Source organism: Anas platyrhynchos, chromosome 2 (genome assembly GCF_047663525.1).
Source record: "Anas platyrhynchos isolate ZD024472 breed Pekin duck chromosome 2, IASCAAS_PekinDuck_T2T, whole genome shotgun sequence".
Lineage (NCBI taxonomy): Eukaryota > Metazoa > Chordata > Aves > Anseriformes > Anatidae > Anas > Anas platyrhynchos.
The window spans coordinates 20,145,475-20,162,500 of NC_092588.1; the positions used below are offsets into that span (position 1 = coordinate 20,145,475).

Below are 17,026 nucleotides of genomic sequence, written 5' to 3' on the forward strand. Positions count from 1 at the left end.
CATATGGTTTGAATATTGATATATTCAATCAATACTCAATGTATTCTAAGTATTTAATGATGTTCCACCACCACAAAGCAGTAACCAAGGTTTCAGGAGGCTGTGTTACAGAGTTGGAGCTCTACTGTCTGTACTTACTACTCCCCCTGAATAATATAGCTGGCTTTTCTGTAACTTACTGGTGCTCAGCTCATGCTTAAAGAGTACTCAGATGAGGCTCAGTGAGATTCAAAGTACTCCCAAAACCTAAAATATTTGAAGTTCATTCCAGTGCTGTGTCTCTGGGCAACATGCTCTAGGTGGCCCTGTTTAAGCAGGGGGTAAGACCAGGTGACCTCTAGAGTTCCCTTCCAACCTCAGCCATTCTGTGGTTCTCCCTCCGCTTACAAAACTTGTGTCACTAAACAGCAGCTAAGGACTGGGCTGATAATGAGATGGCTCTTTTGCCAAACTGCAAAGGTATGTGTCAGCTGCATATCTTTATTGACAGTAAGTTCAAATTTACTTGGGAGATTAACCCATCTCTGAGGGTTCATCTGTTAGAAGACAATATCACTGTCTTTCTTTATTGTATTTACAGTATTTTGCTATTTCTAATGCAAATTAAATATTACAATCCTGTATTGGCAGATTGTCAGTATACTGCTTGGTATTTTAAAACTTATGCATTTGGCAGTATAGTAGTAATTCAGAAAGTATATGTTTTCTACAGCCAGACATTTTCTGAAGATTTTTGATGTTCAAGTAAGAGTCCTTAATATTTCACGTTCATAAGCAAGAGCATGAACAGAATTTGTGTATCTTCAGTTTTCCATTAGAATGATGTACATCTTTGTTATTGTTTTTCAGGCTGGGAGATATTAAATATTGGACTTTAATAATATTTGAATGTAACATTCATGTTTCAAAAATAGCTTGTTCTGGTAACTAAAGTACAGCATAACATCTCTCTGTTCACCATCATCAACAGTACATCATAACAGCATGTCATCTCTGGATGATCAAGGCAACTGAGAGCTGTTCTATACTGTATGAAGTATCTTTCATTCTGATGTTCTCATGATGGAACATCATGATGTTCTCATGATGGAATATGACCAGTGAAGAAAAATTAAAAAGGCAAGGGAGAAATTATACTAAGGGCTGAAAAGAAAACTGAAAAATCTGAATCACTGAAACAAAATTGAAAGGTAGTCTTCATAGAGACAATATATTTTTCCACCAATGTTGTAGCAAAGGGCCTAAGATTTTGTATTTGCCTAGTCAAAAAAGGTGAAGATAATAATGATAAGTCATTGTAGAATAGAAAAAGTTAAATAATACAGCATCATTATTCATAAATAATTACCATTCAACTAAGAATGGAGGAACAACCAGGAAGAAAAGAGCAAGGGGAAGGAATTATATGAGGGGAGAAATACATTAAAAAGAGAACTGAGGAGACCTGAAAAAAACACAGTAGAAAAGACTTCTTGCACAGCAGAAGTCACCACTAAAAAGTGAAAAGCGTGTTATATTAGGCAGGAGTAAAGCTATCTATAATAATATATTGGAAGGAGATTAAAAAAATAAATTAAATATATAGAGCCATAGAAACGATCCACATATGTGAGAAATCTACAGTTGTCAGAAGAACCACGTAGGTCAAAGAGAGTAAGAAAAAATAATGAAATACAGGCAGCAAAAAGAAGTAGTCACTTAGTCACTAACAGCAAGAAGTGATTTCTACATAATGGCCAAATTGCAGTCTAGACTGCTGTTTGGAAAAGGTAGCACTGAATAACAGAAGCTTGGGAAAATTAGAGGAGGAGATTTTCTTTAAGGAGAAAAATGTATAAGTCTGTGCAATATTTCTGAGGAGGCTCCCTTTAATTAACAAATTTAGCAAGATCACAGAAGCATGAAAGGAGAAAAGATATGAAAGATGTAGGTATGGAAGTAGATACCAGCCTGGAGTCATGTTCACAACTGAGAAAACTGTTAGATTGCAAGGGAGAAATAAATCTTTTCAACTACCCCCAGAAAACACTGGGAGGGAAGAATAGCCAGGATGGTTAGAGAAGAGAGTTATTGATATGGAAATGGAGCAGTGGCCACAAGCATACATCAAAATGAGGGAGAAAAAGAAATTAGACTGAATTTGCAATGGTTAGGCATCCCTATGGAGTATCTGATGAGATAGATTTACAACTCTCCTAGCAAGCCGAGATAGCCCTGGCAAGGAGACGAATACCTGAATAGGTTCAGCTTGTACTGACAGCAAGAGTCTATAGAAGCCCTAAGACAGTATTTGGGGATGTCACAATATTTGTTGTGTACCAGTGTGTCACAGTGCAGTCTTCCTTTGTGGCTTGGTTTCAGATGCTGAGCATTAAAGAGAACTACAGTTCTGTTTGAGGGGTCTTCTTGGCTTATGACCCAACTCCAGGAAAAGGCAAGTGCAAAGCATGCAAAGCCATACCCTTCTCTAGCACAGCAGTGCTGGGGCACTGCATATGTGACAGGAAAAACATGCAAAAATCAGCAACCTCCCTGAAGGAAGGGAAAGACACTGCAGAGAGCAAGGAGCAGTGTGTCTTTTGTACAGTCTTCCAGCCACAGGTAAGCACAGACCATGCTGCTGCAGAACAACCTGCAACTTTCTGGAGGCCTTGGGAGAACAAATTGCCCAGGGGCTGGGAGAATTCACACTACTCTTCAATAGGTGAGATGATGGCTATGAACAATAGCCATCAGCTATAGTAAGTGTATGCTCTGGGCAGTTCCTAAAGCTTTGAGAGTCTCATTACTGTCTCCTCTCCTGTAAATTTTTGCAATGTTATCCACAATACCTATGAAAAAGTATATCAGCAAGTGAAAATTCCTAATAAAATAAAATAAAATAAAATAAAATAAAATAAAATAAAATAAAATAAAATAAAATAAAATAAAATAAAATAAAATAACATAAAATAAAATAAAATATAAAATTAAAATAAATTCTTATTATCACCAAAAGTGTATACATGCAAAAATAAAAGCACGTTTCTGGAACATAGCCTACTGTATTTAGAGCACTGACTTATACATATGAATGCCAAAGAAGGCTGAAAGAACTGAAAAATTCATATGCATTTTATGTGTGAAGTGGCAAATCAATTGACAATGACATTATGTGATAGATACGTGAATAAATTCTGGTAGTGGACATGTTTAAATATAATCAGAACTTGATGAAAGCAAGTATACTAAGTATACTAAATGCCCAGAGCTTTGTAAACACAATGTACAGAAATAAGGATGTTGCATATGAGTAATGTAGGCATGGGTATGGGTGAGGGACTTTGGAACTAAGTCAGTCCTGTTTTCCACCAGACAATTTGAATTCTGTCCTTATCATTTTACCCCTGGCTTGCTCCTTTGGCAGCATTTTTCAAGGAGGCTGTATGTCAATAAGGGTAATTTTGAATCAGCTAACATATTTTAACACTGAATAACTCATTAAACAATATTAATACCTGGATATTATAATAACATTTACTTCCATCATTCTGAGAGAATGTAAACTTTCCTGAACTCATATTTCTTCTTTTTGCTGAGGGTGACAGGATATAGTGGAAAATTCAGCAAGTTTCCAGAATGCTAAAAGTAGCTTAAATAGTTTTGGGTACATCAAAACAACTTATACGCATGAAGTTTGCCAAGTAGACGTATTTCATATTTACGTTGTGAGAATTATTTATTTCAAAAAAACTATTAATTAAAATTAAATAAATAAATAAACTGGCTCTTAGAAGATGAACATAACACTTTTGCAGGTAACAAGCATGTAAATAATCATTTTTATGGAAACATATGTAGGTAAATATAAAAATGTATGTATAAGTATATGTGTATCTAATCCTGTACAAGCACTGATTTGATGAATGAGCTTGATCCATGCTGTATCTATTGGTATTTTTCAGTATATTTAATTTTAATTCATTTATTCATGGTTTTAACCTTTGTAAGAACATCAGTTATTTAAATGAGTAGAAGGTAAACCACATCAACAAAACTGCAGGGTTTAATGTTGAAGATAACTGACATGCATGAAGTCATTGTATTAAAATATTGTTTTTCCTATTGTTTAGCACAGATGGTGCTGGTAATTAATATTGTGCTATTTTTTCATCAGGGGATTCCCTGATTACAAAATTCACGCAGTATGTAATAAACTGCTACATTACTCCGTATGAATAAATGATTTATGATTTATATATTTATTAATGAGAAACCCATTATCCCAGATGCAAATTATGCAATGTTTCAAAACTTCTTAAGAGATATTTCTGGAAAAATCATTTATTTTTATAAAATCCATACTCTGTGCAATACCACGTACTATATAAGAGATCCTGTTTGCCTTTTCTAAATGCCTTATGCAAGTACTGATTATTACCAATAAACCACGATGAACATTAGAAATTGCACATCTGATTCTTCCTGCAGAGGACATTATATGTACAGAGTTAAGAATATTTTTCTCTATCTTTACCATATGAGGGTAAAATTTCTGCTCTGTGCACCATCTTTATTCCAGGGGTTTGTTGACAGCATATTTTTAAAACACTCATTGAAATCAAAGCATATATTCTAGAAACTAGTTTCTAAATTGGAGTGTAAAAGCATGTTTGTGTGTGGATACCTATAGTTACTCCATCTTTGCTCAATATTGTACATTTTTTAACTTTAAGTGCATTTTGCACTGTCACAAAAATGTCCATGGGCAGTATGAGCAAATGCCAGGAAAATCCAGCTGTCCAGCGTTGGGCACTGATTTGACAAATCTCTGATCTGTAGAATGCTCAGCTTTTCCTACTGATGCAGACAACTGCCTTAGCATTTGCACTCCTTTCCCAACCTGCTAACAATGTTAGCAGTACTATCTCAATGGTAGCAGTATTATTGCAGGCCACTTCCTAAACAGGACATGCTGTCCACCCTCTGAAACTGCAAATACAGGAGCCTGCTATCCTGTTTGGAGCAACTCCTGTGGTGAGTTTGGCAAGAATATGCAACACATTCAAGAAACATGAAATATCCTTTAATCACCCACATGTGGGAATTACTAACTGTAGCTAGTATAAAATAAAACCTTGTACTAATTCTGCAGTATTCTACCCAGAAGTGGATTTTTATCAGCTGCCTGTAACCTCTTGTTTTTGATCACTTACATGCTACAGATACAGATCATAGTCTGTATTAGACACAAAATGCCCTGGTTTTCCAGAAGAATATTTTCCTGAAGAATAACTTGAATTTTGTTCTTCTCAAAATGAGACTTTCCACCTGCTACTTTTTAGCATCTTTATCTTCATCTCCTGATCCTAATCTGGAGACAGTGAAAACTTTGCTTGTCACAGTTTGAGATTAGGAAAAAAAAATGTATTTTCCTCATACCTGCTGGGCTGCCTGATGTGGATCAAAACCTGTGTTCCGTAATAATGACATATGTGGGAACATTCATCTAGAGAAGGTTGGAACTTCATACTCTACCTGAGCCCCAATAAACATCCTACTGAAGCCCTTATGCTTTTCCAAAACCTAAAAGAGGAAAACTCTTAACAGAATCTTTTTCAGTAACATTCCCAAGCTTTGCGGTTGTACAGATTGTATTTCATTTCATTCATATGTAATTTGGACAGTACATTTTGATCCAAAAGATTCAAACATGAACATGAGGTTCAAAACTCAACATGAGTTTTGAATAGGTCAGAAAAATGAAACTAAAACAGCCATATCAAAGAAAAATATGCTTGTCTTCTGAGTAAGGGTGCAAACAACAGCATCTACCTTCATGTTTCTACATGATTCTACCTTCATGCATCTACAACTTCACGGTGCCAAAAATCGTATTTCTAAATAAGTTGATATTTTTCTGAACAAATTTGTGATTACTTTTACTGCAAAAATAAGTCATTTCCTGTATTCAACAGATTACAAGGGTATTCTCTTAAAAATAAGTATTTCAAAAGCATAATGGATATAGTTTCTATCTCTGGCTTTAATTCTCAGATATTAATATACTTTGTTCTGAAGATATGTGCAGATGGCTATAAAATAGATGAATAATGTAATTAATAATTGCACTTAATCATTAAGAGTAAAGCAATAGATAATTTGAATGTCCATCTATTCTGTACTACATCATCACCTTTAAAGTATAAATTTATTTTTTAAATCAATACCTTTTAGCTATTGCAAGTTTTATAATCACTTTAAATCAAATTGAGTGATGTTGGATATTATTTACATTTTCATCAGGCTTTTTGCAGATTTCTTTCAAGGTTTCTGTATTGGTATGCATCACTAACAGGGAGGACAAAATGCTGTAATTATAATGTAATTTGTAAGTAAACGCATGTTCAGTTTAAAAACGTGAAATTATTTTCCCCTTCAAATTAATACGATCTGTCATATGCTATGTTTTACAATCTACAAATTTATTGTGAAAGTGTTAAATTTGAAGAAACTCTCTGGAAGGGTGTTTTTTTGTTTGTTTGTTGTTTTTTTGTTGTTTTTTCACAAAAATGGCATATACATTTATGGGAGTTCTTTAGAGTTCCTTGATTTGTTAAGCTACTATAACATGAATTAGAACATGAGAATGCAGAATATATATCTACATCATAAACATCTTTTAAGAGAAAGGCAGTATTTCAAGCCAGACTACTACTGATACAGTATATGGTATTTACATTGTTTTGTATGGAAAACAACAGTGTTTTTGTTTTGTTTTGTTTAAAAAAAAAAAGAAACATTTATCATGAAGCAATTAATTGATCTTGTTACCTTTTTAATGAAAAGATATTGCAAGTATAATAGTAGCTCCACTTGTAAACTGTCTTGCAGTTCTCAGCTCTCTATTAAATATTACTGTAATGTAAAATTTGTATGTTTCAGATTTTCAATAGAACAATTTAAGAAAGGACTAATAATTCCTGCAAGGAAAGCAGTAATACAGCTGGTACTGATCACCAAGACTCTTTTCTTAAAGTGGAAAATGAATTGCTTAGGATTTGAGCTTTCCACAGGATTTTTCTTTACTGTTTTCTGCATGAAAATATTTAATGAATATGGGAGGTGAATGTGTAAATATGCAGCTTTAAGCTAGTGTAATAATCTTTCTTTCAAATTCATCTTTCAAAAATACAATGTTGACTAGTTGCACAAAGAATATTAGTCCAAATCATAGAGGATTTGTCTTAAATAAAAATACTTGAATCACATATTATCTAGTGCTTAATGAATCTGTATACAGAGGACTTATATTTTTATAGTAGTGGAAGAATTCGTAATGTGTAAAATGAATCTGTGTATTACAATGTTTTCTACTTTATGAGTTTCTGCTTTGACTAGTTGCTCTAACTCTTACTTAAATATGCTTACTTGACCATACTTGACCCATGAGCAAGAATTAAGGACAAAAGAAAGCATCATGGAAACAACACTTTATAGAAACTACAGAGTATTTGGGGGTCTTGCCATGGCAGACTTCTCTCATGTAAAATTCCCAATATACATCCTTTCACTGGCCACAGTTTAAAACAGGTCAGGATTATAACCATGCATCCAAAAGAACAGCTTAGGCCCAAAATCTCTGATCCAGGCTGAAATAATTTGTAATTGCGACACGGGTAAGCAAATGTGCATGTGCAAATACAAATCAGGTCTTTGTTTTTTAAAGTCATGTTTCAGTTATTTCACAATTAATTTATGATGGGATATTTTTGATATATACAGGATAATACAACATGAATGTAAGAAATTGTACTACTATAAGAAACTGATACTATAAAATATCTGTTTAGTTTAACAAATATACATGTTTGGGGCATTATCTGAAAAAAAAAAAAAAATGTGATAAGGGATTCAATTCAAATAAATTAAAAGTTAATATTTTATCTAGGACCAAGCAGAAGCCTAGAGCTAAAGGTAAATGGCTTTTTGTACTTAGGGGAATAATAGTTTTAGCATTATTTTTATCCTTGGAATTGTACCATTAAAACTTCCTACATCATATTTGAATTTTCTTTTTGTTTTATTCTGCCAAGTATCATACCTCGGGATCAATAAGTAGATCATAAACTCCATTTATTTCATTGAGCAATTACAAAAGTGATCTATGAAAGCTGAAAATGTGGTAGTAGGATGTGAAGTAACATTTTAAATCTCTGTAAGTGACATCCTTATGGGGAAAAAAATAAAATAAAAAACAATGCTGGAGTTATGGATACTTCTGTTCCAAAAAAGTGATGGGAGTGAAACAAGTACAATGATTCAGAGTGATTTCATACCTTGTTGTCTACAGCTGTTATCCTTTACTTTTGGTGATACATTGCAGATATTCATTATTCTCTTTAGGGTATCTGCAGAGCTCTGACCATATTTTAATCTGTATGCTGAACTTTCTACCCAGTACTTCAGTGTTTGACAGTAGCAGGAGCTATACATGAGGATCTAGGATAGCATATGGCCTGAGGTCCAGCTGGATGATTGAGAATGTCATTCCAGACGCAGGTTTGGATTGCTCAGTAATTAGCAACTGACTGTTTAATATTGTTAACTCATTTTTTCTTTGCAATTCATGTCCTGCTTTTCAAAATTCTAAAAGCACAAATTGTGTGAGTGCCAGCAAAAAAATAATAGTAATGAGCTCATTTCCATAGCGTTGGGCCCATTTTCATGCTGACTGATGATGGTTTCCAAAACTGAGTTTTACTGGCAAACAAGGTCCTGCTAGCATTGTCCTTCCAAATGCCTGGAGGAAATAATCCCAGGTTTCAAATGGAAAAATAAAAAATATGCTCAGTTCTGACTAGGTTTTAGCTTTACTAGGTTTTGATCTGCAATGGCCCATATGAAATGTAGCTTTGGAAAAAATGAATTTTACTTCGTTAACAGTTTGAAGTCATTTTGTTCCTGCTCATTAGATGCCACAGATTCAGACATTTGGGCTCCCCTTGCTCTCCCTCTCAGTGAGGCAAAGAGACTTACTGTGATTGTCAAATGTTGGCAACTATAAGACTTTGCGTTTTCTATTCCCAGGCTACAATCTGCCTCAGAACAAATCTGCAGTGGGAAGTTTTTCCTGCAGTGATTTGCACTTCATTGTTGAGGTATTTATGTAAAACAAGCAATGGCAAAGCCATACAGATGTGGCACCAACAGGGAAATATATTCAATGGCTGGTTCTTGTGTTTCACCTGAGCACAAAAAAATGTTACATCAAGAAAGACCATCTTCTTTTCCAATAGGCTGAAAACCTTCATCCATTATTTCTGGATTTGTCATTTTAGTGTCTTCATCCATTCTCCCCTCTAGTTTTGGAACAGTTGCCCTCCTTTGATATGCCAAAGGCAATCTTCCATCTTCAAATCCTATCAAGTCCTGCTCTGGAAAGCCTGTCTGAATACAGCAGGATATTTGTACCACTTCATTTGTGGTACACTGACCAGTGAATTTCTGTGTCACATTTACTCCACTCCTGTGTCTGAATCAAACTGCCCTGGAGCCACAGAGGATGGCTGAATTTGATTCTGATTCTGTTCAGCTCTCAACAAATAACAAACTATCAAGGTGAGTACATAAAGCACACAATGACATTCCTGATTCCAGGAAATTATATATATATTTTTTTCTCTGTCAGCAACATTAGCCAAAGGTTGAGTGTATTTATGGGCTTTTCATGCAAATATGCCATTGTGAATATATTCTACTAAAAAAAAAAAAAAAAAAAAAAAAAAACCAACCACGTTTTTCTGTACTTTTTCTTGGTTCTCTGGGACAATGGTAAAAATTCTCCTATTGTGCCTACACTGTAATTTCCACCCTTGAAAACTTATACTTTTTTTTTTTTTTTTCCTAATATAAACAGCCCCTTTGTAGCTCTAACCCAGGATTTCTAGTGAAAAAAAAAAAAGTTTTATCCTGCACTGCAAGTTCAATATTTTACCTATCATCTCTTGCTCTTTAAGAGAGACTCTGATGTTCACTGAAAGATGCCACCATTCCATTCTTTTTTTAAATTATCTTTTATTATTTATTTATATTTTTTTTCACAGAACTAAGAAGTTCAGTATCATACATGACTTAGTTGTCTCCCCATGTCTAGAGGAAAATTAACAGGAGAAGGAAAGGAGTGGGAGAACTTTCTTGGATCTATCACCACAAATTTCATCAATTCCCTGTAGACTATACTGCTGCTGCTATTAATGCATTTTGAAGGCTAGAGCAGAAGTTGAGTATACTTTTGGTAGTATACTTTTGGTAATATACTTAATATACTTTTGGTACAATATAACATGAAAATACAAATTGAATTAGAATGGAGTGTGACTTCATAGAATCATAGAATCATAGAATATCCTGAGTTGGAAGGGACCCTTAAGGATCATCAAGTCCAACTCTTGACACCGCACAGGTCTACCCAAAAGTTCAGACCATGTGACTAAGCGCACAGTCCAATCTCTTCTTAAATTCAGTCAGGCTCGGTGCAGTGACCACTTCCCTGGGGAGCCTGTTCCAGTGTGCAACCACTCTCTCTGTGAAGAACTTCCTCCTGATGTCAAGCCTAAACTTCACCTGCCTCCGCTTAACCCCGTTCCCGCGGGTCCTGTCGCTAGTGTTAATGGAGAAAAGGTCTCCTGCCTCTTGACACCCCCTTACGAGGAACTTGTTTCGTGCTTGTTTCCAATACATCCATCTTGTTTCATGACACTAAAACTATTGGTTGCCTCATAGATTCCAAGAAAGCTACTACTGCCACATATCCATAGCGCTAGATTGCACATCCATGTAATCTGGCTGATCATATCTTGGGCCAAAAATCATTTAAGGACATCCATCCAAGCTCATGTTTCTTGGTTGCTTGTGTAGACTGAGTTCAGATTTTGTGTTATTCTTTACCTTCCCATATTTTCTATGTTTTTGCAAATTGCAAATATAGTAACACCACAGTTGCCAATCTCTCTTAATGGAACCTATGCAAGGATGTTTATGGGGAAGTCATCAAACCCAATTATTCTAAGAGTTCTTTGCTCGTCTACAACGTTTTGTTTCCCTGGTTTCTAAGGGTCTTTCTTCGTGGACTACCTACAGCAACTGTAGACCTCCTTGCTAAGATTGAAACAGTGGACACCTGACGATACAACCACACTCATTTCCAGACTTCCAGCATAATGAGGACATTGGGTTTACTGTTGCTGTCTTCAGGAGGATGAAAGTGGGTTGACACATAGGCTATGACACAATGATTGACACAATGGTTGACGCAATGATTCTAAATATCTTTCCATTGTAGATGCTGCATACAAACCTGGACAAAGCATAAAATTCTTGTATTCAGAAAGCAGTCTGACAAATTCCTATAACAATCTACTGGAGTCTGGTTGCTTGACCAGATCAGATGTATGTTCAGATCCATAGCTTCTGCTGTAACTACATGGCCCAACATGAAGAGGGCATGCAGCATGGAAATGCACCCAGCACAGAAACTGAGAAACACTCCCAGCTTCCTTGGTATAGGTATCGCTGTACTACCTTGTGTCATATAACTGCACAGAGGATTGATCTTCAGCACATTAAACAGAAATCATATACTGCATGAAACCAGAATCTCTAAATTAAAGTGTGAATACTTTTTTAGAAGGAGCAAGAAAATTACTCTAAGTAAAATTTACAAATCAATTGACAATTCATTTAGAGTTGTTTCCGTTTATAAAATTGAAGATAGCTTAATGTCAGGCAGCGCCATGCATGGATAAATTGCAATCAGATTACACTGAATCTAGGCTTCTAAACTAGGTTAACATATGTGGTGTCCACTGATCTCAGCTTTTTGGCAACATGTAGATCTTCTATAAGGCCAGATCAGTACAGTGATTGATGAGAAGAAGCCTCATAAATCTTGCATTTATCATTTGAAAAAAAATCTGCCATAAGACAGAATTGTGTGCTGTGAAACACCCTTTTTCCTCCATGCTGTAGCTGTTGGCATTCTTTCCAGGTGTAAGAAGTGTTTACCCTACACTAAAATACCACGAAATCCTTCCAAGTATTAGTGCAGAAATCTTGCTTCCTAAACCAGTTAGAAAATAAAAATATATAGACTTTTGTGCGTAAAAAAATCATGTACATGTTTAGTATAGTGCAACTTTCAGTACAATGTACCTACATATACAAAATAGCAGTATAAAAAGTAGCCACTTGTAGTTACTAAAATTATTATTATAGATTATGTACAATAACATGAGAATATAAACATCAGGTTTCACTGTAAAATTACATACAAGGCTTGTATTTTTAATTGAAAGGTATGGTTTAGTTCTCACTAAAATGTTTAATATGTTTTAAATATTTTATGTATGAGTTTAATGATGTAAATCCTCAAAGCTTTCAGTATTGTTTCTTATGGGAGGAATCTTTTTGTTATAAAAGATCAACACTGCATTGCAAGCTTAATTAAACACTCTTTTACTAATAAAATTGTAGTGAATTTTGGAATTGCAAAAGACATTAGGGTTTTTGTGATTGAATTCAAAAGATTCAGTATTTTATTATAAAAGATGAGGAAGTTCTGTGATATTATGTAGTTCATGTAATCTGTAGGTTGTTTTTTTGTTTGTTTGTTTGTTCGTTTTTTCCTCCCAAATTAGGTAGGAAATAGTTATTTTCAAAGAAAATGTTATGCAACTGGAAATACATATCTTAAGCACTTTGAATATTTGCTATTAACTTACTTATTTAGGCTATAGATGTATGCAGAAAGGGCACAGAAAATTCATTATTTACAGATAGTGTTTATCTGTTAAACAGAAAATTTAAGAGTTGATTTTTAATTTTTTAATTTTAATTATGGCTTCAACAGTTTATCTTATGGACAAACAGAGTTGAATGTAAACATAACTATTTTTTCTGAAAAGCATCTTTACACATTTTGTTTTTGCAAAAAACATAAATTGTAATATACCACAAATATTCTCAAGTTCAGTTATGCTTAGAACTGTCAATCATTCTGAAGCAACTGAAAAACCTTCTTTGTTCTCTTTCTGCTATATAAAAACATATCCCAATATGATCACTAGTCATTTTTATACAGTGCTTTATTATTGCTTGAAAATCCAAACTGGAACACTGACATTTTATTTGCTTACTAGTAACATGCATTTCATAACAGGCGCTAATTTTATATGGTAAAATGGCCCAAGTATGTATCAAGCTCATTGTTTTGTACCTGGAGCAGATGTTGCCACAAATATTATTTTTGTTTTTCCTGTCTTTTTTTTTTTCTCTGGTATATGCCTGCCAGCTCCTGAAATTTTTTAAAATTTCTTTCCCTGGTATTTTTAAAATGGAAGAGATCACCCTAATAAAGACAAAGATTTCCTAACAGCTAAATCTCCATTTGTAGTCTGTGTAGCAACTTTTCCCCCTCTGTTAACTGCGAGTGTCAACATTACCTTCTACAACAGCATAAATTGCTGATTTCTAGCATATGGACATGGAATGCCAGATACGTAGTGGCTTAGCTGAAGCATTAAAGAAATCTCGCATTGTTGCTGAATGCTGCTGCTTTTTAGGGCCAAGGAAATGAAGGATGTGAATTTTGTGTTAAAGAAACAACAGGAGAAAGGTATTTGGATTTTGGTAATATTTGAGGGAAAAAAGGAGAAGAGGCAAAGTCCTAGCTCTCCACTAGCTCTCTTGCAATGCCAGGCTGCTATGGAGCACAGCTGAGCCCTTTCAAAATGTAAGTACAATTCACAGGAGCTGCATCGAAATAACAAAACATTACACATTGTAAATGAGGTGAACATATAGTCTCTAAATGTGAAGGGGGAGGCTAGGAAATATAACTTTGTGGAAGATAGGAAAAGATAAACTGTTTGTAGGGAGCATGTATTGGCACTTAAAAAATCCTGTCATACTAGACAAAGTCTAAATATGCGCTACTAAGTTTGGCTTGTGTAACTATACTAAATAGGAGCCTACGACACTGAGTACCTTGTTTAAAGACTACTTCAGGATGGTTAAGAAGAGGATGATATAATCTAAATATGTGATAAAAAGAGATTACTGGTACATATAATATTCCTCACTGGCAGGCATTCCTATCATGTCATATCAAAGTCTAGCAAAATGTTGAAAGTTAGAAATGTTATCTAGCATTAGCAGGCATTTAAGGAACGTCTCTTGAATATTTCTAGCATAAAAAAGTATTTCATGTGATGTAAATGAATGGTAATTTTCTGACTTTAAAAGAGAACTGTGCCAGTACATTTCAGCATTCTGGACCCAATTCTGCAAACATGGAGATGCTTTCAATTTGCTCTGCCTGCCTTCCCGCCTTAGATGGCTGCGATTGCAGCGAAATTAATCCATTTAAAAATCTGCGGCTTAAACTTAAGGATTTTCAGTTTTTTTCCCTCTCTCTTTTTTTTCTTAGAATATCAATAAGTTCCAATTGAAGAGCAGATTCTTTTGCAATTCAGGCATGTGCCGGCGATAACGGGCGAGTTGGCATGAAGAGAGGCAGAGATGGATTAATTATGCAGAGAACATGGAAATTCTGCTTATCATCGGCTAGCAAAGGAGCCCAGCTCACATAATCAGCAAACGAAGGGAGAGAAAAAAATAACAATGCAATGGCACCTTCCAGCCCATCATCAGGATTTTTTCTACCCCCTTGTAATTAAAAAATAACATACACTTATAGCCCTATCTCCTGTGCAGGCAAGGAGTGGATGTCCACAAAATAATTGCACTGGGATATTAGAGCTGGGAAGAAGGGCTGTCCATTCCTACTATCCCTTACCCTCTCCCTCCCTCTCTCTTCTGGCCTCTCCTAGGCACTTTCTTTCTCTCTGCATTCTGAATCAGATGCATGTCTCAGGTGACATCCTATCTCAGTGTCCATAAGTCCCAAACCTCACCCTTATCAAGATTCAAGCAAACATGTATATGATAAATATTTGAAGTGCTGAAGCTGTGGGGTTTTATCCTGATCACCTATGAGCTATCTGCTGAAAATCACTTTGATGAAAACCTTTCCAAGCAGTCTTTTTGAGTTACAAAATAGACTGATTAGAAGGGGGTTTTGTTGCTGTTCCTATTTCGCTTTTGCACAGGGAAGATTATGCTACCTATAAAGTTGTTTTTTTCTTTTATTTTCTTTTTATTCATCTTATGCTTTTTTATATATGAGGTTAAAAAAATAAAGAAAACAACAGATTTATTGCTTAGATTAAATTATGATTGTTTAACAAGGTTCAGTAGGCATATATATAAGGCAAACTATGCAATAAGAAGAAATCTCTTGAAAAAAAAAGATTGAGTCTACATTTGTTATTGTTCATTTTATTAATGGTATATCTCATGACTGCAAATGAAGATGCAGACAGTATATTTTACAGTTTTGCTCACTCGGCAGATCACTTTACAAATGTATTTTGTTGCTTTTATATCCATCCAATTTTTGCCCGTTGCTCTGCATAAGTTGTGCTCCCAGGCCCAAAGAGGCCTGTGCCCCTCCCTCCAGACTCATTGGTCAGGAGGGGAAATGGAACAGAGAATGAAGCCCAGAACAACGACAATTATGCAAGTAGGAAGGGCGAGCAGTGGGCCAGGATTATAAAGCTGGCTGTCTCTGGAAATTTAATTTATTCATTGAGTTCCTCCAAAGCAAGGGACCAGTGTGGGGCGCAGTTTGCACACCAGTAAATGAGCTCCTGGGGACTTTGATGATAACTGATTCTCTACTAAGTTTGTAAAAAATGTTTAATCCCCATTTGGAAACAGCAATGAAGCTGGAAAAGAAAAATCTGATTCCATTGCAGAGTTACGCATGATAAGTCAGTAATAAATTTTCATCAGTATCCTTAAGAAAAGAAAAGCATTTACAAAACTGGCATCTTAAAGACAAGATACTGTTCCAAACTCTGCTCTGAGGCTCCATAGTATAAATCCAGAATAAATCCACTGAGCTCATTACATTATATAATCAAAGCAGTGCTAATGTATACATGCACACAGTCACACGCAGTTTTGGGAAAAGGTTCAAGAGAGTGAAGCTTATGGTATTTGTTACAGTAGAACACGACTCTGTCTAAAATCCTGTATTAAAATTACCTCTGTGAAGTTTCGTTTTTTGTTTTAGGTGAAACTGGAGAACACCACACCAAAGTTCTTCCCACACCAAAGGCGTGCAGCAGTGGCATGAACTCCCCTGCAAAAGTCATGTCCAGTCTGAGAAATTCCCCAGTCCTATTCCTGTGTCTTCCAGCCACTACTCCCAGAGAAGATGCCAGCTAGTTTTATGTTCCCATCTGGGCATTTAAGTTAATAGGAAAGGAACTGAGACCTTCAACCATTCCAGTAACAACAGTATTTGGGGAGCTGACTGGCTCTGGAATTCAATCCTATATGCCACTACCTGTTCTAGGGTAGTTGTAGAAGAGAAACAGCTAGCTCCAAATTGATGGCAACAAAAGTTGTTTAGGTAGGGTTGTAATTTGCAACAAATAGAATTAAAAAAGGAAAAAGGAAAAAGGAAAAAGGAAAAAGGAAAAAGGAAAAAGGAAAAAGGAAAAAGGAAAAGAAAAGAAAAGAAAAGAAAAGAAAAGAAAAGAAAAGAAAAGAAAAGAAAAGAAAAGAAAAGAAAAGAAAAGAAAAGAAAAGAAAAGAAAAGAAAAGAAAAGAAAAGAAAAGAAAAGAAAAGAAAAGAAAAGAAAAGAAAAGAAAAGAAAAGAAAAGAAAAGAAAAGAAAAGAAAAGAAAAGAAAAGAAAAGAAAAGAAAAGAAAAGAAAAAGAGGTAAGATGTTATGTACATGGCCACAGGGAAACATCAGAGGTACAACCAGCAGAAGAACAAAGTACTTTCCAGATTCACAACGTATATTCAATGCAATAGATTGAAGTTAGCAATCAGTAATGCCTTCATTGCAGAGGCCACTGCTGGTCACCCGGCTGGGTACCAGAAGAAATCATTGTCAAGATCTAAAATAGC

At 35.1% G+C, this 17,026-nt stretch overlaps 1 long non-coding RNA gene across 2 annotated transcripts in view; it reads left to right on the top strand.

The window, feature by feature from the left end:
* Nucleotides 1–352: 352 nt before the first annotated feature.
* Nucleotides 353–17,026, top strand: part of LOC140001828 (uncharacterized) — a 22,443-nt gene continuing 5,769 nt past the window's right edge. The window contains exons 1-4 of one of the 2 annotated variants that reach the window (XR_011807381.1): nt 353–459; nt 2,362–2,601; nt 14,468–14,709; nt 16,178–17,026. The exon at nt 16,178–17,026 is cut by the window's right edge and continues 1,419 nt beyond it. This is a non-coding gene — a long non-coding RNA (uncharacterized lncRNA). Of the gene's footprint in view, nt 460–2,361; nt 2,602–14,467 lie in introns of both variants that reach the window. The other variant, XR_011807380.1, reaches the window with a different exon arrangement.